Source organism: Pogoniulus pusillus, chromosome 38 (genome assembly GCF_015220805.1).
Source record: "Pogoniulus pusillus isolate bPogPus1 chromosome 38, bPogPus1.pri, whole genome shotgun sequence".
Lineage (NCBI taxonomy): Eukaryota > Metazoa > Chordata > Aves > Piciformes > Lybiidae > Pogoniulus > Pogoniulus pusillus.
The window spans coordinates 9,474,005-9,497,040 of NC_087301.1; the positions used below are offsets into that span (position 1 = coordinate 9,474,005).

Below are 23,036 nucleotides of genomic sequence, written 5' to 3' on the forward strand. Positions count from 1 at the left end.
CTGCCCTGTGCTGTGCCCTGCTGAGGCCACGTGTGCAGTGCTGGGCCCAGCTGTGTGGTGCCCAGGGGCAGAGGCAGGGCAGTGGTGCAGAGAGGGCAGTGGGGGCTGGGAAGCTGCTGAGGGGCCTGGAGCAGCTGTGTGAGGAGCAAAGGCTGAGAGCCCTGGGGCTGAGAGGCTGCAGGAGAGCAGCCCCAGAGGGCATCTGCTGAGTGCTCAGCAAGAGCTGAAGGAGCTGTGGGGGGCAGGAGCCTAGGGCCAGGCTCTTGGCAGTGGTGGGCAGTGGCAGGCCAAGGGGCAAGGGGCAGAGAGTGGCAGGCAGGAGGCTGCCTGTGGAGAGGAGGAGAAAGTTGTTTGTTGTGAGGGTGCTGGAGCCTGGAGCAGGCTGCCCAGAGAGGCTGTGGAGTGTCCTTGTGTGGAGAGCTTCCAACCCCCCTGGGCACTGTGTTTCTGGGCAAGCTGCTGGGGGTGCCCTGCTTTATCTCTTTCTGCTCCATCATTGCTGCTCTCCCAGCTGTTTTCCCAGGCTGCCTTCGTTTTATCATGCAGGTGAAGGCCAACCTGCTTGGAATATTTCTGGGCCAGTAAGTGGAGCTCATTGCTTTTGGAGAAGGACCTCTCTGGAATGCCACAGGAGTGGGGAGGTTGCATTTTTGCAGCTCAGTGGTAGGTAGCAATGGGAAGGTCTCAATGCTACTGTCTGGAAAAGAGTGTTTGGAAAGCTTCCCAGCAGGAAAGGCCCTGGGGGTGTTGGTCAACAGCAGCTGAAGGGGAGCCAGGGGGTGCCCAGGTGGGCAGGAAGGGCAGCAGCAGCCTGGCCTGGCTCAGCAGTGGTGTAGGCAGCAGGAGCAGGGCAGGGATTGTGCCCCTGGGCTGAGCACTGCTGAGGCCACCCCTTGAGTGCTGGGTTCAGCTGTGGGCCCTGAGTGCCAGAAGGACACTGAGGAGCTGGAGCAGGGCCAGAGAAGGGCAGCAAAGGTGGGGAAGGGTCTGGAGAAGAGGGCTGGGGAGGGGCAGCTGAGGGAGCTGGGGGTGCTGAGCGTGGAGCAGAGGAGGCTGAGGGAGACCTCATTGCTCTCTGCAGCTCCCTGCCAGGAGCCTGCAGCCAGCTGGGGTTGGGCTCTGCTGCCAAGGAAGAAGGAATAAGAGGAAATGTCCCAAGGTTGCCCCAGGGGAGGTTCAGGTTGGCCATGTGGAACAATTTCTTGCCCTCGAGGTTTGCCAAGGCTTGTCCCAGGCTGCCCATGGCAGTGCTGGAGTCTCCATCCCTGGAAGGTTTCAGATCTGTGTAGCTGTGGTGCTGAGGGCTGTGGGTTGGTGCTGCCCTGGCACTGCTGGGTCAGGGCTGGATTTGATGATCTCGAAGGTCTGCTCCAACCAAAACAACTCTTTGTTTCTATGATTCCCTTCATCCTCCCCCCCTGCATCCACACAGCCTTTCACCTGGGTACCCTGGACCCACCCCTCTGTGCATGCAGCAGTTTTCGCCACATACCTCTGCCATAATCACAGAAAATGGATTAAAACTACCCTAAAAAAACTCAAATCCAAACAGTTTCTCTTCAGCTTTCTTCTGAAGTAGTGGTGCCAACACCCAGAGGCTTTTCTTGTCCCCCTTAGATGCTGGAGACTTTCCCCCTGCACAGCTGGCTCTAGCATTGGTGTCCAGGGGAGCCTTGAGGCAGGACCCCCCCTGACTTGATCTGCCTGAGCTTAAGGAGATTTAGGAGCTTGAGGAGCTTTAGGAGCTCATCTTTAAGAGCTTTCTCTGCACACCCTCGTGTGTTCTCCACCCACCCGAGGCTGGAGGGAGGCAGCAGGGGCAAATCTGAATAACTAATCAGAGTCCTCATTAACCTCCTGCAGAGATGCTCAAACATTCACTTTGCTGCTTGTGAAGCAGAAAAAAGAAGAGAAAGGAGAAGAGGAACCCCTAAGGCTCCCCTGCATTCAGGTTGCTGTGTTGCAGACCTCACTGGGACCCAGCTCTGCCCCAGCTCTCCTTTCTCCAGCCCGAGGCTGGGCATGAGGATGCTCCTGCAGGGACCCTTGGTGGTGTAGTGAGGCTGCTTTTGTTCCCCAGGTCCTGCTGTCTGCACCTGTGTGTGTCCATCTGTCTGATGGTTCCCTGCATGCCCCCTTTGGATGGTGCCCATCACAGAGTCACAGATGGTGAGGTTGGAAGGGACCTTCAGAGATCACCCAGGCCAAGCCCCTGCCAGGGCAGGGTCATCCAGGAGTGCACCCAGGTGGGTCTGGAAAGGCTTCAAAAAAGGAGACTCCACAACCTCTTACCTGTCCCACCTGAACTGGGAAGCCCAGAACCGGACTCAGTGAACCAGATGTGGCCTCAGAAGGGCAGAGTAGAGAGGGAAGGGAAAGTGAAAAGTCCATGCTGGGAAGTGGTGCAGAGAGTGCAGTGGGGGCTGGGAAGCTGCTGAGGGGCCTGGAGCAGCTGTGTGAGGAGCAAAGGCTGAGAGCCCTGGGGCTGAGAGGCTGCAGGAGAGCAGCCCCAGAGGGCATCTGCTGAGTGCTCAGCAGCAAGAGCTGAAGGAGCTGTGGGGGGCAGGAGCCTGGGGCCAGGCTCTTGGCAGTGGTGGGCAGTGGCAGGCCAAGGGGCAAGGGGCAGAGAGTGGCAGGCAGGAGGCTGCCTGTGGAGAGGAGGAGAAAGTTGTTTGTTGTGAGGGTGCTGGAGCCTGGAGCAGGCTGCCCAGAGAGGCTGTGGAGTGTCCTTGTGTGGAGAGCTTCCAACCCCCCTGAGCACTGTGCTGCTGGGCAAGCTGCTGGGGGTGCCCTGCTGGAGCAGGGCTTGGACTGGGGCATCCCCAGAGGTCACTTCCCACCCCCTCATGCTGGGTTCTGGGTTCCTCTTGCCTCCAAGTTTAACTTGTGGGACTGGGCAGCAGAAGGATGAAGGCTCCACATTGCTCACCTTTGAGCATCCCCAAGCCCAGGCCATGCTCAGAGCATGGAGATGCTCCAGAGGTTGCCCTGCTGGGAGGAACCCAACGAGTCAAAGGGATTTTTGCAGTGGTCCTTGCAGAGTGCAGCAAAGTGCTGGGAGAGTCACCACTGCCTCCTGCAGCTCCTGAGGCTGGGCTGGAGCTGGGGACTTAAAGGTGCTTCAGGCCAGAAGGATTCTGTGACTCTGAACTGGAGCTTTGAGTTGTGCCCCTGACACCTGCAAGGGATTCTTTGGTTATCCAACCCCAGCAGCATGCTCTGGGAGCTCAAATGTTGTCTCCCCTTGAGCCAGAGGAGCTGGCAGGGAAGCTGGCACAAAATCACCATCCCAGTGAAACAGCAGTGTGCTGGGAATGGTGTGACCTGGAGAGGGGCCTGGAGGGGGGTGGCTGCAGTGAGTGAGCATGAGGCAGCAGTGCCCAGGTGGGCAAGCAGGCCAATGGCCTCCTGGCTTGGCTCAGACACAGGTGGGCAGCAGGGGCAGGAGGTGCCCATCCCCCTGTGCTGAGCACTGGGCAGGCCACAGCTCGAGTGCTGTGCTCAGCTCTGGGCCCTGCTGCAGGAAGGCCATGGAGGGGCTGAGCCTGTGCAGAGCAGGGCAGCGAGGCTGGAGAAGGGCCTGGAGCAGCTGGGGGTGAGGAGGGGCTGAGGGAGCTGGGGGGGGTCAGGCTGGAGCAGAGGAGGCCGAGGGAGACCTCCTTGCTCTCTGCAGCAACCTGGGGGGAGGTTGGGGTGAGGAGGGGGCAGCCTCTGCTCCTTGGGGGCAAGGGGCAGGAGCAGGGGGAATGGTTCCAGGCTGCCCCAGGGCAGGCTCAGGCTGGAGCTCAGGAAATATTCCTGCCCTGGAAGGGTTCCCAAACCTTGGAATGGGCTGCCCAGGGCAGTGCTGCAGATACCATCCCTGCGGGGCTTCAGTCCGTGGTTTGGTGCTGAGCCTACAGGGCTGGGTCAGGGCTGGGCGAGCTGGGAGGGCTCTTCCAACTGGATGTGTTCTGGGATTCTGGGGTAGGATGAGGCTTGAAGCATTGTGGCCTGTAAGCAAGGTAACAGGAGGGGAAATTGCTTTAACATCCTCTTTTTTTTCCCCCAAAACATCTGGAGTTTGAGGGCTAAATATCAGCTTCATTAGCACTATACTTAATTAAGGCTTTATTAATAAGCATCCTCCCCGTGGCTTCCCGCAGCCGTGGTGCTGGCTGGGCTCTGAGAATGCTGGGGTCCTGTCTCCACGGTTGGGTGTTGTCAGGATCAGGATTTGAGGCTGTTTTGGGGAGATTGGTGCCTGGCATCAGTGGAGCCTCCTTGCTGCCCCTCAGGCAGCTGCTCCATGGCTGCCCTGGGGCACCTCGGGTGCTGCTGCCTCGCCTCACCCAGGACAGGCTCTCGAAGGCGCCTCCTGCGCTGCCCGTCGAGTCGGGAGGACTTCAAAGGCCTCTGCTGAACTTCAAAGCTGCCTTTTGAAGTTGCTCTCACTGTGAGCTGCTCTCACCCTGCAAGGGTGCTCAGGCCCTGGTGGGGTTGGCTCTGGATGCACTGATGATCGGTGTGCGGCAGGAGCTGGTTTTGCCCAGCACGGAGGCAGCAGCCGAGCGCTCAGCCCTGATCTCTGAGCATGCAAATAAGTCGAGCAGAGCCCTCCCAGCACTGGCAGAGCCTTCGTTAGCTGCTCCTTTCCCTCCACTCTTCCTGTTTTGGAAGCCCAGGTGGCTGTTTTTGCCCACAAGACACAAAATAGTCTCGATGGGGACAAAAGGTGCTGCAGAGCTTCATCTTCTGCATCACAGCATCAGCACTAACCCTGTGCAAAGCAAGTCCCAGGTCTGCAGGGTGTGTTTGACCTCAGCCTGTGTCTTCCAAGACAGCAGCCCTTGGGTTCCCTTATTACAGAGCCACAGATGGTCAGGGGCTGCAAGGGACCTGCAGAGATCACCCAGGCCAAGCCCCTGCCAGGGCAGGGCACCGAGGGCAGGGCACCCAGAACACATCCAGGGGGCTCTGGAAAGGCTCCAGGGCAGGACACTCTACAGCCTCTCTGGGCAGCCTGCTCCAGGCTCCAGCACCCTCACAGGGACTAAGTTTGCCCTCCTCTTCCTCTGGCACCTCTTCTGTCCCAGCTTGCCCTCAGTGCCCCTTGTGCCACCCCTGGGCAGAGCCTGGCTGCATCCTGCCCACACTGCCCTGCACATCTCTGGCACAGCACTGAGGGCAGCCCTCAGGCTGCTCTGCTGCCAGCTGCCAGCCCCAGCTCCCTCAGCCTGGCACCACAGGGTCATTAACATCCTTAAGGATATTTCAGCTGCTGTTCAGTTTTGACTCCAGCCTCTTTTGAGCATTTAGCACCACCCAGGTTAGCTCTCCAAAGCCCTCGGCAGGCCCAAGACCTCCATCTGCCCTTTCTGCCCTTTCTGCCAGGCTTTCCATGTTTGGGGGTTTCTGCCCCATCCTGCCCTGGCATCACCCAGCCCTTTCCTTGGGCAATGGCCTTGGTGCTATCCATGTGCCTTCTGTGCCTCTGTCTTTTGGTCTCACATGATGGCTGTGAGGGCACAACAGTGCAGGGGGGTTGGGATGGAAAGCAACCCAGGGGATCCAGTTCATGTGGACCTCCTCTATGGCCACCCCATGCCAGGCATAGCTCTCTGCAGAGATGTGTCACTCAGATGTGCCCTGGGGATCTGAGGAGCTCTCTGGAGGTGGTTTGTGTCTTATGTATCACAGTGTGTTTGGGATATGAGGAGCTCTCTTGAGGGGATGGGGTCGTGGTGGATACCCTGTGTGTGCCTTGGGCATCCTTGGAGCATTCTGGAGGTGGTTTATGTCATGGTGGATCTGTCAGATGTGTGTTGGTTGCTGCTGTGCACCTCGAGGTGCATCTCAGGTGTGCACTGGACTCTGAGCAGCTCAGCAGCTCCAGGTGCATCCATCAGTGTCTCTTGGCCATGTGCAGACAGCCTGAGGAGCTGTGGGAGGTGTGCAGGGAAGATCTGAGGAGCTCTCTAGAGATGATGCCTGCCAGGGGTGCAGAATGGAGATGTGAGGAGCTGCAGGCAGCTGATACCAGAGGGGCGTCTGCTGGGGAGCAGCTGGCCAGAGGTAGCTCAAGGCACACCCAGGGTATCCACCACGCCCCTGCCACGGCAGTGTTCTGCGTGTAGGTTATCACAGCGACTATCTTTTGGCCCTGGGTTCCCAGGGGCACTTCCCAGGTGTCCCCTGGAGGCCAGAGGTGGATGTCCAAGACATCCGGGGACTTCTTTCTCTTTCACTGTCTTCTTTGGCAGCCAGACCCAGAACACTGCCGTGGCTGCACTGATCCCTGCCAGCCCAGCTGCTGACCTGCTGCCTGTGGAGACCCCACTCAGCCTCCATGAAGGGCAGGTCCCTGGGAGATGTGATGGGAGGTGATGCTCACAGCTCTGCCCTAGCTGATGCCACCCAAGCTCCCGAGTCAAACCACTACCACCCTCCAGCAAGGGCTGGAACTTCCTAAGGGCTGGTGACAGCTGGCACAAAGCAAGGGCATGGGCACGGGCACATGGGCACCAGCAGTGTGGGCTCACTGCTTTTTTCCCCCCCTTTTTTCTCCTTCCCAGACCCAGATTGCTCTGCTGACCCTCAGTGAGACCCTGTGCTGGGGATTTGCTGCCCTCCAGGAGCCGAAGAGGACGGGAGTGGACCCCAGAGCCCTGCAGCGGCTACGGCCAGGCCGGCAGCGAGGTCGCCTCCGTCTGCCGCACCCCTCTTGGTTCGACCCCTCAGGCTCTTTTGTTTATTGCCCCTCCTTGGAGATACCCAAACCTGCCCAGCCCAAACCCTGCTGGGCTCATCTAGCTCAGCCTTCAGCCCCGCGTTCACCTCCCGGGGGATGCTCCCATGGAGTAGGTCAAGGCAGGGATCCTGCCCCTCCGCTCTGCTGAGCCCACACCTGCAGCACTGAGCCCACCTCTGGAGCCCCCAGCACCAGGAGGCCATGGAGCTGCTGGGGAGGCTCCAGAGAAGGCCACAAAGATGCTCAGAGGCTGGAGCACACTGTGGGGACTGGCTGAGGGAGCTGGGACTGCTTAGCCTGGAGAAGGCTCCAGGGAGACCTCAGAGCAGCCTTCCAATAGCTGAAGGGCTCCAGGAGAGCTGAGGAGGGACTTTGGACAAGGGCTGGGAGTGACAAGGACAGAAATGGCGTTGAACTGGTAAAGGGGAGAGTGAGAGTGGAGAGGAATTCCCTAGAATGAGCGTGGAGGGAGACTGGCACAGGCTGCCCAGGGAGGTTGTGGAGCACAGACAGTGAGGGTGGAGAGAGACTGGCACAGGCTGCCTGGGAAGGTTGTGGCTTCCTCCTGCCTGGAGGTGTTCAAGGTCTGGCTGGATGAGGCCTTGGGCACCCTGGGCTGTGGGGGGGTGTCTGTGCCCATGGCAGGGTTGGCACTGGATGAGCTTGAGGGTCCCTTCCAGCTCAAGCTGTTCTGGGGTTCTGTGGTTAATTTTTCCCCAGTGTCCTGCCAAGAAAGGCACTCAGAAGAGACCTGCCCAGCATGGCTGCAGCAGCACCCCCACAGGGCCTCTGCTTGTGCTTCTGCTTCCCATTTGCTCCTTTCCTCTCCATGTCCAATGCTTTCCTTCTTTGCTTCCCCAGGTGGTGATCCCTGCAAGGACCATCTGGCTCTTGGGGTGGCAAGAGGACGCTTGCAGGGCAGTGGCTCCCCAGGCACCCCCACACGGTGAGGCTGTGTTAATTAAGCAGTTACAGCTGTCAGGGGTGCAGTGTTCATCAGCAGGGGCATGGGGGGTGGAGACCTGGGGGGGGCTTTATCTGGGGGAGTTTCTGCTCCTTTCACGCACAGCCTCCTGAGGAAGCTGATGGCTGGGCCCAGAGAATGGCTGCAGCCAGCTGCAGCTGGTGGCCAGTCCCAGGGGGTGCCCAGGCCTCAGCACTGTCTTTGTCCATGAGCTGGGTGAGGGCACTGAGGCTCCCCCAGGCAGTGTGCAGATGGCACCAAGCTGGGTGGCTGTGCTCTGCTGCAGGGTTGGAGGCTCTGCAGAGGGACCAGGCCAGGCTGCATGGATGGGCCAAGGGCAATGGGATGAGGTTCAGCAAGGCCCAGGGCTGGGTTCTGCCCCTGAGGCACAACAGCCCCAGGAGGGCCCCAGGCTGGGGCAGAGTGGCTGGAAAGTGCCCAGCAGGAAAGGCCCTGGGGGTGCTGGGTGGCAGCAGCTGAAGGGGAGCCAGGGGGTGCCCAGGTGGGCAAGAAGGGCAGCAGCAGCCTGGCCTGGCTTAGCAGTGGTGTGGGCAGCAGGAGCAGGGCAGGGATTGTGCCCCTGGGCTGGGCACTGCTGAGGCCACCCCTTGAGTGCTGGGTTCAGCTGTGGGCCCTGAGTGCCAGGAGGACACTGAGGAGCTGGAGCAGGGCCAGAAGGGCAGCAAAGGTGGGGAAGGGTCTGGAGAAGAGGGCTGGGGAGGGGCAGCTGAGGGAGCTGGGGGTGCTGAGCGTGGAGCAGAGGAGGCTGAGGGAGACCTCATTGCTCTCTGCAGCTCCCTGCCAGGAGCCTGCAGCCAGCTGGGGTTGGGCTCTGCTGCCAAGGAAGAAGGGATAAGAGGAAATGTCCCCAGGTTGCCCCAGGGGAGGTTCAGGCTGGCCATGAGGAACAATTTCTTGCCCTCGAGGTTTGCCAAGGCTTGTCCCAGGCTGCCCATGGCAGTGCTGGAGTCTCCATCCCTGGAAGGTTTCAGATCTGTGTAGCTGTGGTGCTGAGGGCTGTGGGTTGGTGCTGCCCTGGCACTGCTAGGTTCAGGGCAGGACTCCATGGCCTGAGAGGTCTTTGCTAACCAAAACCCTCCCATGGTTCTGTTTCACTTCTTCCCGAGGTGCAGGGAGCTCTTTGCTGTCCACAGTTTAACTCCCAGCCTGCAGAGGGTCTTGCTTTAGAGCTCAGGTATGGAAAAGAGCCCTGCTTATCAGGAGCCCTGTAAGCTGCAGCCAGCCAGGGGAGGACACAGCTCTGCTTGTGCCCAGCTGCCCTCAGACAGGGCTGCTCTCGCTGCAGGGTCTGGCCACATGAGCAGGATGTGGAGAAATGGTCCCCACCTAAAAATAACTGAGCTCAAAATAGGGTCTGCATCACCCCAGGGACTCTCAGGCCTGCCCTCAACCCTGATGGCTAAAATTAGGGAGGGCTTGACAGAGTGACAAATGGTGCCAAAGCCTTGCCCAGCCAGCAGGTGACAAAGAAAATGAACCCCTCTTGGCTCTTAGAGGAGCAAAGAGACATCTTTGGGCACTGAAAATAGAGGTGGTGGCATCTTTGGCTTGCTGCGAGACCCTGAGGAGGTGCCTGATTGCTCCCAAACTGAGGGTATTTTGGGTGGGGGCATCTCAGGGGACCCTCCAAAGGCTTCCTGTGGTGCAGGGTGCAGCAGAGCAGCTTTTCTGAGACTCTTCTGAGTCTTGCCCCCTCTGGCAGCCTCTTTAGATAAAGAGAGGCCAATAGGTGCCAGAGCCTTCCCGCAGAGCTGCCCTTGCAGCCCTGCCTCTGCCTGCTGCCCTGCCTCAGCCCAGACACCCCAGGAGTGAGGCTCTGAGGGAGCTGCTGAAAGTCTCTTGGGTTTGGGTTTGCCCCTTCTTAGTGCAGCTGTAGGCTGAGCTCACTCTGAGATGACTTCTCTGGTGAGCTTGTGCAGGCTTGGGGCCCCCTCGAGGAGCTCTTTCTGGGGAGATCCTCTCTGCCTTGATGCTCTCTTTCCAAGCTGTATTTTGGTCTGGTTCTGGGGAGACCTCAGCACCCTCTGCAAGTCCCTGCAAGGAGGTTGGAGCCAGGTGGGGGTTGCTCTGATCTCACATGCAGCAAGTGGCAGGACTCCAGTTCTGCCAGAGGAGGGTGAGGTTGGATATTAGGAACAACTTCTTCCCAGCAAGGTTCTCAGCCCAGGCTGCCCAGGGAGGTGGTGGAGTCCCCATCCCTGGAGGGGTTTCAGAGCCCCATGGACATGGTGCTGAGGGACCTGCTTTAGTGGCAGTGGCTCAGCAGCAGCGGTGGGGTTGGGAGCTCTGGGTGAGCACTTGGATTTGGGGATCTCAGAGGCCTCATCCAACCTCAACAGGTCTATAGTTCTGTGATCTGATCTGCCCAGCACTTGAGTGGAAGGGCTCAGTGCTCTTGGACGCTTTGGGTCGTGCCCCTTGGCAGAGGCTGAGCCAGTGGAGGGCACAGGCAGTGCTGGGATGGAGCTCAGCCTGGCCTGGGCAGCATCTGCTGTAAGAAGACTCATGCCACGGCGTTCAGCCAGGCAGGCCGAGGTGCAGACACCAGCCCTGGTGGTGCAGGAGGACCTGATGCTGGGTGGGCACCACATCACCTCCTGGAGCCCAGGCTGCAGTGCTCCCCTGCCTGGGGATGGGTTTTATGCATCCTGAAGACATCTCAGGTGGTCCCCAGTGACCTTCCCCACCTTGCAGGTGGGTCCCCCCCATTCCCCAGGCACCAAAGCGTTGCAGCATTTCTGCTCCTGAAGCCCCTCCACGCACAGAGGTGCAGCTCTGAGGCCAGCTCAGGCCTTCAGTCCCTCTCAGATGTCTCCTCTGACACTGGGGGTGGAAAGATGGCTCCAGAATGGCTTTAGAAAGGGCAGGTGAAGGATGCATAATTGAGGCCATCCATCCAGAGGCTCCCAGCACAGCCTCTGGTGCCTTGGCTCGGGCCTGGCATGCCTCAGGGACAAGCTGCTGCCTCTCTCCTGCCCCGTGGAGCCGCGGGGAGGGTCCCAGCCCCCAGCCCTCTGCCGAGCTTGGCGTCTGAAACGGAAATTCCAGGGGAGGCAGCAGCGGGAGGAGGCTGCGGCAGGGATGTGAGTGGGGACCTCTGATTGATCTGCCGTATGGGAAAGAGGGAAGCAGCTGGCTCCAGAGGGATTCCTTTCCCACACCCAGAGGGAACATTTGCAAGCCTGATGGCAGGATACAGGCAGAAACAAGGCAGATTTAAGGGAGCAGAGAGGTCTGTTGGGAGTGCTCTGGCACTGCTCTGCTGCTTGGACTGTCCCGTGGGAGGGGAAATCTTGGCTCACTTCCATGAGCATCACAGAATCCCAGCGTGCAGCATGGGGGGGTGTGGGAAGGGACCCCTGGGGATCAGCCAGTCCAAGCCCTGCTCCAGCAGAGCAGCCACAGCAGCTTGCCCAGCAGCACAGTGCCCGGGGGGGGCTGGGCCAGACCTGGACAACCTTTTCCATGAAAAAATTGTTCCTCTTATCCAACCTAACCCTGCCCCGTGGCAGGCTCCTGGCAGGGAGCTGCAGAGAGCAATGAGGTCTCCTCTCAGCCTCCTCTGCTCCAGGTTCAGCACCCCCAGCTCCCTCAGCTGCCCCTCCCCAGCCCTCTTCTCCAGACCCTTCCCCACCTTTGGTGCCTTTCTCTGGCCTTGCTTCAGCTCACAGTCTCACAGTATCATCAGGGTTGGAAGAGACCTCACAGATCATCAAGTCCAACCCTTTACCACAGAGCTCAAGGCCAGACCATGGCACCAAGTGCCACGTCCAGTCCTGCCTTGAACAGCTCCAGGGACGGCGACTCCACCACCTCCCCGGGCAGCCCATTCCAGTGCCCAATGACTCTCTCAGTGAAGAACTTTCTCCTCACCTCCAGCCTAAATCTCCCCTGGCACAGCCTGAGGCTGTGTCCTCTTGTTCTGGTGCTGGCCACCTGAGAGAAGAGAGCAACCTCCTCCTGGCCACAACCACCCCTCAGGTAGTTGTAGACAGCAATAAGGTCCCCCCTGAGCCTCCTCTTCTCCAGGCTAACCAATCCCAGCTCCCTCAGCCTCTCCTCGTAGGGCTGTGCTCAAGGCCTCTCCCCAGCCTCGTTGCCCTTCTCTGGACATGCTCAAGCATCTCAGTGCCCCCCCTAAACTGGGGGGCCCAGAACTGAACACAGTACTCAAGGTGTGGTCTAACCAGTGCAGAGTACAGGGGCAGAATGACCTCCCTGCTCCTGCTGGCCACACCATTCCTGATGCAGGCCAGGATGCCACTGGCTCTCTTGGCCACCTGGGCACACTGCTGGCTCATGTTCAGGTGGGTATCAATCAGCACCCCCAGATCCCTCTCTGTCTGGCTGCTCTCCAGCCACGCCGACCCCAGCCTGTATCTCTGCATGGGGTTGCTGTGGCCAAAGTGCAGCACCCTGCACTTGGAGCTATTGAACCCCATCCCTTTGGACTCTGCCCATCTGTGCAGGCAGTCAAGGTCCTGCTGCAGAGCCTTTCTGCCCTCCAACCCAGTCACATCTGCCCCCAGCTTAGTGTCATCTGCAGACTTGCTGATGACTGACTCCATGCCCTCATCCAGATCATCTATGAAGATGTTAAAGAGGATGGGGCCCAGCACTGATCCCTGAGGGACACCACTAGTGCCAGCTGCCAGCTGGATATGGCACCATTCACCACCACTCTCTGGGTCCAGCCCTCCAGCCAGTTCCTAACCCAGCACAGAGTGTTGCCATCCAAGCCATGGGCTGACAGCTTAGCCAGCAGTGTGCTGTGGGGGACAGTGTCAAAGGCCTTGCTGAAGTCCACACAGAGCACATCCACAGGCCTCCCCACAGCCACCAAGCAGTCACCTGATCATAGAAGGAGATCAGGTTGGAGAGGCAGGATCTGCCCTTCCTAAACCCATGCTGGCTGGACCTGAGCCCTTTGCCATCCCTCAGGTGCGCTCTTATCACCCCCAAGATAACCTGCTCCATCAGTTTCCCTGGCACTGAGGTCAGGCTGACAGGTCTGTAGTTCCCAGGTTCCTCCATCCCACCCTTCTTGTGGATGGGGACCACGTTGGCAGTTTCCAGTCTCCTGGGACCTCTCTGGTGAGCCAGGACTGCTGGAAAATGATGGAGAGTGGCTTGGCCAGCTCAGCTGCCAGCTCTCTCAGCACCCTGGGATGGATCCCATCTGGTCCCATGGACTTGTGGGTGTCCAGATGGCTCAGCAGGTCCTGAACTAATTCTTCATGGATTTCCAGGGGAACACACTGCTCCCCGACCCCATCCCCCAGTTCAAGAGGCCACTTGCCCTGAACTCCTCCCTCCTTGCTGTTGAAAACTGAGGTGAAGAAGGCATTCAGGGCCTCAGCCTTTTCTTCGTCATCAGTTATAGTGTTCCCCTCCTGGTCCAGTAAGCAGTGGAGGCTCTTCTTGCCCTTCTTTTTAGCACTGATACATTCGTAAAAGTGCTTTTTATTGTCCTTCACAGAGGTGGCAGCCTAAGTTCTAACTGGGCCTTAGCCTCTCTAATTTTTCTCCTGCATAGTCTGGCTACCTCCTTAAACAGGTCAGGAGAAGCCTTCCCCTCCTTCCAGAGGTGATGCAGCCTCTTTTTCTCCCCCAATTCCTTCAGGAGCTGTTTGCTCATCCAGGCTGGTCGCCTCCCCCTGCGGCTCATCTTTGGGCACATGGGAACTGCCAGCTCCTGTGCCTTCAAGAGCTCCTGTGCCTTCAAGAGCTCCTGTTTAAAGTAGGTCCAACCATCCTGGACCCCTTTGTTCCCAAGGACTGCTGCCCAGGGGACTTTGCAAATAAGTTTCTTAAGCAAATTGAAGTTTGCCCTCCGAAAGTCCAAGGTGTAGGTTTTGTTGTAGTGCCTCCCTACCTCCCTGCATATTGAAAACTCCACTAACTTGTGATCACTACACCCCAGGCAGCCTCCCACTGCCACATCTCCTACCAGCCCTTCTCTGTTGGAGAGCAGCAGGTCAAGCTGAGCTTGACCCCTAGTAGGCTCACTTAACAGCTGGGACATGAAGCTGTCCTCCATGCACTCTAGAAACCTCCTGGACTGCCTCCTCTCTGCTGAATTAAGTTCCCAGCAGATATCTGGCAGGTTAAAGTCACCCACAAGGACAAGATCTGATGATCTTGAGACAGCCTCCAGCTGTTTGTAAAATATCTCATCTGTTTCCTCATCCTGGTTGGGTGGTCTATAACAGACTCCAACCAGGATGTCAGATTTGTTAGTCCTCCCTCTGATTTTAACCCACAAGCTCTCAACCCCTTCATCCCTCACCTCAAGCTCAGTGGCAAGGAGTGACTCCCTAATATACAGAGCCACCCCTCCTCCTCTTCTCCCTTGCCTGTCTCTCCTGAAGAGGCTGTATCCCCCCAGTATAGCACTCCAGTCGTGCCTGTCATCCCACCAAGTGTCTGAAATGGCAACTATCTCATAGTCACCCTGGTGGACCAGGACTTGCAGTTCCTCCTGCTTGTTACCCAAGCTGTGTGCATTGGTGTAGATGCACTTCAGCTGGGCTCTCGATTCCCCAATTGTCCCTAGTTTCCTTCCCACTGCCTCCTTCTCAGAGAGAGTAATTTCCTCACCCACCCCCTTCAGACCTAGTTTAAAGCCTGCCTAATGAGCCCTGCCAACTCCAGTGCCAGGACTCTCCTGCCCCTCATAGACAATTGCACCCCAAATGTCCTTCTTGGGGTGAGTGCTCCCAGATGAACCCAGCCCTCAAGAGGTGGCCTCAGCAGTGCTCAGCACAGGCAGCTGCTGTCCCTTCTCACTGCAGGGGGACAGGACTAGATGGCCTGCAAAGGTCCCTTCCACCCCAATCCATTCCATGACTCCATGACTTAATTCCTGCAGCGTTGCTCATGAGGTGCTCCTGGGCTCAGTGGTGGCTGCAGGAAGTCTTTGCCTCACCTGTGGTGGGAGCTGTGCTGGAGGCCTTGGCAGAGCTCCGCGCTGAGGCTGCCTGCAGGGTTTGTGCTCCTGCACTTTGCAGTCCTTGCTCTGGCTGAGCAATTGCCTGAGGCCTGCAGAGGTCGGTCTGGGGTGGCAGAGTGTGGGGCACGGTTCAGTTGCTGAGCAGGAGTGTTCCTCAGCCTGCTCCCGAGCAGGTCTGGCCTCAAGCTTCTGCCTTGGCTGCCCTCCTGTGAAGCAGCAGCTGTGGTGGGACAGAGGAGCTCAGAGTTGCCAAGCTCCCATCTCCCAGCCCCTCCTGCGTTTCAGAGCCAGGCTGATGCTGCTTCTTCCAGGCCACCTCTCCAAACCTCACCATGTTTATTTGCTGCCATCTTTGTCCTCCAAGAAGCTCCTTTGAACCTGGCTGAGGGCTTGGGGCTGAGACCTTCGCGTTTCAGGACTGGTGTGGGGTTGAGATTTGGATTAAGTGTGGGCGTTGGGGCTGGAGGTGTGAGTGCAGGGGAGGAGAGGAGCTCAGGGCAAGGTCTGGGCGCGTTCAGAGCAGGTTTGGCTGTCAGCCTGCAGCCCGCAGCCCGGGGCGCAGAGCCAGCAGAAGCTCCTGCGCAGTCCCTGTCCGGCCAGAGGAAGTTCGCAGCGATCCTGCGCTCCGCAGCCGTGGTTCATTGAGAGCTCTTTGGTTTGCCCTCCGAAAGAGAGATCAGCATTTGCTGTTTCGGGAGCTCGGCGGGGCCGGGGCTGGGCTGTCCCCGGGGCTGGGCTGTCCCCGGGGCTGGGCTGCTCCCGGGGCTGGGCTGCCGTCGGGGCTGGGCTGCTCCCGGGGCTGGGCTGCCGTCGGGGCTGGGCTGCTCCCGGGGCTGGGCTGCTCCCGGGGCTGGGCTGCCGTCGGGGCTGGGCTGCTCCCGGGGCTGGGCTGCCGTCGGGGCTGGGCTGCTCCCGGGGCTGGGCTGCTCCCGGGGCTGGGCTGCTCCCGGGGCTGGGCTGCTCCCGGGGCTGGGCTGCCGTCGGGGCTGGGCTGCTCCCGGGGCTGGGCTGCCGTCGGGGCTGGGCTGCTCCCGGGGCTGGGCCTTTGCAGCTTGCTTTGAAGAAGCCTTCTGATGTTTCCCTGTGCCGGTTTGTTTCGGGAGGTGCTTTAATGGTCTCCCTCTGTAAAACTCACAGTTTCAGGTCTCTGAAGGTATCTCAGCTCTCCACTTAAAAAAAAAAAAGGAGAGCAGAGTTGTTTAATGCTGCTCTCCGAGGTCCATTAACCTCATCTAGCAAAGCTCTGAGTGGCTCTTGCAGGTTTTATTCTCATGTTTATGTTGCAGAGATGTCCCTGGAGCCTTCTAGGGATGGGTATCTTTGGAGTCCAGAGACACACTGAGAGGTGATTGCTCTTCTCCTTGGAAATGCACTGGGAGAGGCTTTCCCCATCTGTGGAGGGGGAGCTGGGGGGGAGACTTTGCAAATATTAATTAAATTAATCCAGGAATCCCAAAATCTGGCACGTGGGGCTGGAAGGGACCTCTGGAAATCATCCAGCCCATGCCTCTCCAGCAGGGCACCCCCAGCAGCTTGCCCAGCAGCACAGTGCCAGGGGGGTTGGAAGCTCTCCACACAAGGACACTCCACAGCCTCTCTGGGCAGCCTGCTCCAGGCTCCAGCACCCTCACAACAAACAACTTTCTCCTCCTCTCCACAGGCAGCCTCCTGCCTGCCACTCTCTGCCCCTTGCCCCTTGGCCTGCCACTGCCCACCACTGCCAAGAGCCTGGCCCCAGGCTCCTGCCCCCCACAGCTCCTTCAGCTCTTGCTGAGCACTCAGCAGATGCCCTCTGGGGCTGCTCTCCTGCAGCCTCTCAGCCCCAGGGCTCTCAGCCTTTGCTCCTCACACAGCTGCTCCAGGCCCCTCAGCAGCTTCCCAGCCCCTACTGCACTCTCTGCACCACTGCCCTGCCTCTGCCCCTGGGCACCACACAGCTGGGCCCAGCACTGCACACGTGGCCTCAGCAGGGCACAGCACAGGGCAGCACAACCTCCCTTGCCCTGCTGCCCACACTCTGCTCCATGCCCCCCACCACACCTTTGCCCTCCTTGGCCCCCAGCCCACACTGCTGCCTCCTGCCCACTTGTGCCCCCCAGCACTGCCAGCTTCTGCTCCTTGCAGCTGCTTCCCAGCAGCTCCCCCTCAGCTGTGCTGCTGCAGGAGGTTGTTCCTGCCCAGGGCCAGGACCTGCCCTTGCCTTGCTTGAACCTCCCTCAGGTTGCTCTGCCCCAGCTCTGCAGCCTGCCCAGGGCTCCCTGGGTGCCAGCACAGCCTGAGGGCTCTCAGCCACTGCTCCCAGTTTGTTTCCAGCAGCAAAGTGCCTGAGGGTCCTCTCTGTGCCTTCATCCAGGTCAGTGATGCAGATGTTGAGCAGGACTGGACCAAGTTGTGCACAGAATGGAAATATCCAGCAGTGACTGCAGGCAGCACTGGAGTCATTCCCCGGCGGCCAGGGCAGTGCTGCAGGCAGTGTCACACCAAGGCAGTGCCTGGCAGGAGTGGTTTGCATTCCCTGATCTCTTGCTTCCCTCCTGCTCTTATCCCAGGAATTCAGGAAGAACTTTTCTAGAAGTAAAAACAGAAAGAGCTTTGCTCAGGTCAGGCTTCATCCTGCAGAGACATGGAGCAGAGGAGGCTGAGGGAGACCTCCTTGCTCTCTGCAGCTCCCTGGGGGGAGGTTGGGGCGAGGAGGGGGCAGCCTCTGCTCCTTGGGGGCAAGGGGCAGGAGCAGAGGGAATGGTTCCAGGCTGCCCCAGGGCAGGCTCAGGCTGGAGCTCAGGAAATATTTCTGCCCTGGAAGGGTTCCCAAACCTTGGAATGGGCTGCCCAGGGCAGTGCTGCAGGCAGCATCCCTGCGGGGTTCCAGCAGTGTGTGGCCCTGTGCTGGGGGCCAGGGCTGGGCAAGGTGAGCTGGGATGGATGCTGAGATTCTGGGCATGATTCGTGCTGAGGGCAGTGAGACCCTGGCCCACGTTGCCTGTGGAACCACTCCAGGGCAGGTTGTTCAGTGGTGTGAGCAGCCTGCTCCCGTTGCAGGTGTCCCTGCTGGCTGCAGCAGGGTTGGACTGGCTGAGCTCCAGGGGTCCTCTCCCAGCCAAAGCATTCGGTGTGCCCTGACTCACTAACTGCATCCTGGCGAGGGCGCAGTTGGCTGCACTTAGGGAAGCAGCATCAAGGGCAAAAACCCTCCTGGGAGTGGAGAGAGGAAATTTGGCTACTAAATATTCCTTAAAATACTGAAATTCCCTCGTGGCTCCATGGCATTCCTCATGCAAAGACTCCTGAGAGCCTCAGCTGAGGTAGCAGCGGAGCCTGCCTGCTGGTGGTGAGCACTGACCGAGTGGGTGATGCCTTCACAAGTTGGATTCTTCCTCATGTTCAGCACTGAGTAGCAGTGAAGTTTGTTTTTCATGAGCTCAGGGTGGGGTTGGTGGTGCCTGCACAGCTTGAAACCCTGGGGAGCACCTCTGGGGGTAGCAGGGGAATATTGTGTGCAGCTGTGGGCCCCAAGGACACTGAGGAGCTGGAGCAGGGCCAGAGAAGGGCAGCAAAGGTGGGGAAGGGTCTGGAGAAGAGGGCTGGGTGGGAGGCAGCTGAGGGAGCTGGGGGTGCTGAGCGTGGAGCAGAGGAGGCTGAGAGGAGACCTCATTGCTCTCTGCAGCTTCCTGCCAGGAGCCTGCAGCCAGCTGGGGCTGGGCTCTGCTGCCAGAGAACAAGGGACAGGCTCCCCCCCTGCTCCCTTCTCTGCTCCCGTCTGGTCCCTTCTCTGCTCCCCCTCTGTTCCTTCTGCCCTGCTTCTCTGCCCCCTCTCTGCTCCTCTCTCTGCTTCCCTGTGCCTCCATGGGTGCAGAGAGTAACGCCCAGAGCGGAGCTGAAGCAGGTTGGTGGCGCTGAGAGCTGCGGCGCCTGCGCGGGGCTCACCTGGAGCCGCTCCGAGGCTGCCAGAGGAGGAAGGTAAAAATGCAGCCCTCAGAAACGGGAGGGAAGGACAAGGAACATGCAGGAAAAGGATGGGAAAGTGGAATAAAAAGATGGAAAATGCAATAAATTATGGGAAAATGCAATAAAATCGGAGAAAGTAGACTCTGATCATGGAAAGTAGGGGCAAAAAATACTAAAAAATGAATAAACCCACGAAAAATACAAAACATATTGGAAAGACAATAAAACCATGGAAAATGGAATAAAAATGTGAAAAATAGAATAAAAATGTGGAAAATACAATAACAAATGTGGAAAAATAGGAGATAAATGTGGAAAATCCAATAAAGATACGGAACATAGAATAAAAATAGGGAAATTGGAATAAAAATATGAAAAAATAGAATAAAATTATGGAAAATGCAATAGAAATTGAGAAGAATTACAGAAAATAAACAGGAACACAATCAAATGCAGAAAGATAGAGGAAAAATACAGAAAAATACAATTGAAATATGGAAAATGCAGAAAAAAATCCAGGTAAAAATCAGAGAAATCCAGAAAAATAGAGACTAATATAGAACATAGAATCCTGAATCAGCCAGGTTGGAAGAGACCTCCAAGCTCATCCAGTCCAACCTATCCCCCAGCCCTGGCCAGTCATCTTGACCATGGCACTAAGTGCCTCATCCAGGCTTTGCTTGAGCACCTCCAGGGACGGCGACTCCACCACCTCCCTGGGCAGCTCAACATACAGAAAAGAAGGAAGCATACAGAAAAACACAGGCAAATTCACAAAACTGTAATGAAAATATGGGAACATGCCTAAAAAAATAGGAAAAAACAGGAAAAAATCCCAGGAAAAAGTAACAATGGAGAAAATACAGAAAATAAGGGAAAATAATTAGAAAAATACAAATAAAATATGGGAAAATGCAATAAAATATGGGAAAATAGACTAATTATAGCAAATAAGATTAAAAGCTGACTAAAAATACGAAAATTACAAGAAAAATATGAAAATCAGAATAAAGTTATGAAAAAGTGGAAAAAAGTGGGAAATCCAATAAAAATGTGGGAAAAGACAATACAGATATGGAGAAATATGGTGAAGATATGGAAATGGAATAAACAGATGGAGAAATAAGATAAAACTATGGAAAATTAAAATAAAGGTATGGAAAATGGAATGAAAACATGGACATTAGAATAAAAATGTGGAAATTGGAACTTAAATGTGCAAAAATAGAACAAAACCACAGAAAATACAATAAAAGTGGAGAAGATGCACAGAGAATACATAAGAACACAATAAAGATGCAGGAAGGTAGTGGGAAATTACAGAAAAATACAACTGAAGTGGAAAATGCATTAAAAATACAGAAAAAGTAGAGTAAAAATCAGAATAACCCAGACAAAGAAATACTAATGTAGGAAATAAAGCAAACAATGAAAAGGCAGAAGAATTGGAAAAAACACAACTAAAATATGGAAAAATGCATAAAAGCAGAGAGAAAGACAGGAAAAAGCAGGGGGAAAAACCCAGAAAAGTAAAGAGCAAAGGAGAAAATACAGAAAGTAAGGAACAATGCCCAGGAGCATGGAAATGTGCAATGAGGCTCATAAAAGTACAGGGGCAGGAGGGAAGTGTGTAGGAGAAATACAACAAAACTATGGTAAAATGCAGCAAAATGCAGGTGAATTGCAAAAAATAAGGAAAAGCACAGATAGATAAAGGAAAGAAAAGGGAAAGAAAATAAAGGGAAAATGAAAAATGAAAGAAAGATAAAGAAATTAGAGGGAAATTAAAGCAGGCTCAGAGGAATCTCAGCGCATGACAAAGGCAGAGGCAGGATGCAGCAAAGTGCAGACAAATAGAGGAAAATCATTCAGCCCCCGAAGATAAAGACAGAGACATCCTCCCAGGACACTGGGGAGGAGAGGCAGTGCCGGGCAGTGGAGTGCAGCAGCTCCTGCAGGGCTCCCAGCGGCGCTGGTCTCTGGGCCAGGCTGAGGACCTGTCCCGCAGCTGTGTTCTGCTTTCTGCGCTTCAGTCCTGCGCCATCCATGCTCTGCTGCCCCAGGGCCCTGAGCCGGAGCCCACAGCTGCACCTCCCCAGCCTGCCTCCGCCTTGTCCACTGCAGCGGAGCCCAGCCAGGAGCTGCTGCTCTGAGCTCAGCTCCACCTGGGATGGGCCTTAGGGCTCCTGCTGACTCAGGGGTGCTGGAGAGCTGCGGGGAAGCCACAGGTTGCCCAGGGAGGTGCTCCAGGCAGGGCTGGGCAGGGCTGTGGGCAGCCTGCTGCCTCAGCCCCTCACCTTGGTCCTTTACTGCTGGAGCTGGTGAAGGGCCTGGAGGAGCTTCTGAAGGGCAGCTGAAGGAGCTGGGATAGCTTGGCCTGAAGAAGAGGAGGCTGAGAGGAGACCTCATTGCTCTAAAGCTACCTGAAAGGACCTTGTGGAGAGGTTGGTGCTGGTCTCTGCTCACAGGCAGGAGCGGGAATGGCCTCGAGCTGCAGCAGGGCAGGCTTCGGCTGGACAGCAGCAGAAGTTTTCTCCCCAGCAAGAGTGGTCAGGCACAGGCACAGGCTGCCAGGGAGGTGGTGGCAACGCCAGGCCAGGAGGTGTTCAGGTGTGGTGCCTGGGGACATGGCTCTGGGTGAGCTCTGCAGCGTGGGGCAGTGGTTGGGCCTCGAGGTCCCAGGCCAGAAAGCAGTGGACAGGCCTGAGGCTCTTGCAGGTGCACACAAGGGGCTGGGGAATGTTTTCCACCCCAAGCAGGGACAGCTGCAATCATTTGATTCCCTGAGGAGATTTAGGACAGTTTGGTCTTGGGTCGCTGCCAGAACCTCAGCACTGCTGCTGCTGGAATGGAGGAGCCTTGACGTGCTCTATTGCTCAGCATTTCTGTCCTCTGCAGCCACCCCAGGAGCCACCTGCAGTCGCTCTGCCACACCTCGATGCACAGGCACCCCCAGAGTTCACTCTTTGCTCAAGGTTCAAGCTGATACCAGAGAATCTCAGAATGTTAGGGGCTGGAAGGGCCCTCCAGAGATCATCCAGTCCAACCCCAAGCCAGTGCAGCATTGCCTGGAGCAGGCTGCGCAGGAGCTCATCCAGGAGGGTTTTGGAAGTCTCCACAGAAGGAGACTCCACAACCTCCCTGGGCAGCCTGCTCCAGGGCTCTGCCATCCTCACGCCAAAGCAGAGTCCCCTAATGCTGAGGTGGAGCCTCCTGTTTTCCAGCTGGTACCCACTGTTCCTTGTCCTGTCACTGGGTTGAAAGGAGCCTGGCCCCTTCCACCTGGCCCCCACGCCTTGGATGTTGTAGGCATCGATCAGATCCCCTCTCAGCCCCAGGGCTCTTAGTCTCTATAGCAGAGATGTGGAGGCTTTTCCTGCCAGCACTTCATAGCTGCCAGCTGCTGTGTTCCCCTAGGTGCTGGTGAGCTTCCCAGGGTGGTTGAAGAAGAGGAGGTTGCAGCTTGGGTTGACTTCTTCTGGCCACCCTGGCAATGTGCAACACAGTGAAGAGAGTCCAGAGCTAGTTCCATGCATTTGGGATGCTGCTGATGCCCACACAGGTGCCTTGCTCTTGGTACCAGTGCTTGGTGTGGGTTATTCTGGGGCCGGGCTCTGCTAACTGGGGAGCTGTCAGCAGCAGGGGGCAGGCAGGGGTTCGGCAGTGCTCTGGTCCTGTGGTCATTTGGGTGTCTGTGGCCCAGAGCTCACAGGCTACAGGGATTGAAGGAGTTGGGGGAGAAGAGAAAACTGAGAAAGAATTAATGCATGAAATAGCAAATACAAAAAGGAGGAAAGGAGGAATGCATGGAGCAGCCTCTGCCCCTTCCTGCCTTTGCCTGCCATCAATCTGTGGTGCTGCCAGCTTGGCACCCTCAGCCTGAGCTCCATGCCCCAGGGGCTCCCACCTGAAGCCCCATCAGGCTTTTTCCACGGGCACCAGGAGCTTCCCCGGACATTGATGGACGTTTGTCTGCCGCAAGAGAAGCCTCCTGCTGTCAGCCATGGCTCTCCCTCCTTGCCAGCCTGTTTTGGCTCTACATCAAATTCTCCAAACAAACCAAGACCCAAGGGCTTGATTCGGGCAGGTTGGAGGGGATCTGTGGACGGAGGTGAGCTCTGGGCTGCCATCTCCCGGGCGCACACCAGCCCCAGAGCTCACACCTGGCACCAACAAGAGATGCCAAGCAGGGTGTATTTTTCCCCCCTCCCAGTAGCAGTCTTGGGTTGTGTAGCTTCCCACTGAGCTGTCTGGACCATGGCAGAGCTGAGCTCTGCTCTCCTCCAGCTGCAGCTGTTTCTGAGGGAGGTTTTTCCCTCCGTGTCACCCCCCTCAAAAGGGCACAGATGCTTGAGCTGTGAGCTGAGTTTTGCCACTGAAGATTTTAAGCTGTGAGGTCACTCAGGAGCAGACAATTTTGCCTC

The 23,036-nt window shown here is 57.2% G+C and overlaps 1 protein-coding gene across 7 annotated transcripts in view; it reads left to right on the plus strand.

Moving 5' to 3' along the window:
• Positions 1 to 23,036, plus strand: part of PKNOX2 (PBX/knotted 1 homeobox 2) — a 140,403-nt gene that overhangs the window by 70,192 nt on the left and 47,175 nt on the right. For 3 of the 7 annotated variants that reach the window (XM_064173326.1, XM_064173332.1, XM_064173333.1), the window contains exons 2-3: positions 6,555 to 6,706; positions 7,592 to 7,676. The exons of 1 other annotated variant lie outside the window; for it this stretch is intronic. The gene's annotated coding sequence lies outside the window, so the exon portion shown is untranslated. Of the gene's footprint in view, positions 1 to 2,080; positions 2,247 to 6,554; positions 6,707 to 7,591; positions 7,677 to 15,957; positions 16,013 to 23,036 lie in introns of those variants that run through there. 3 more of the 7 variants (XM_064173327.1, XM_064173328.1, XM_064173329.1) reach the window with 3 other exon arrangements.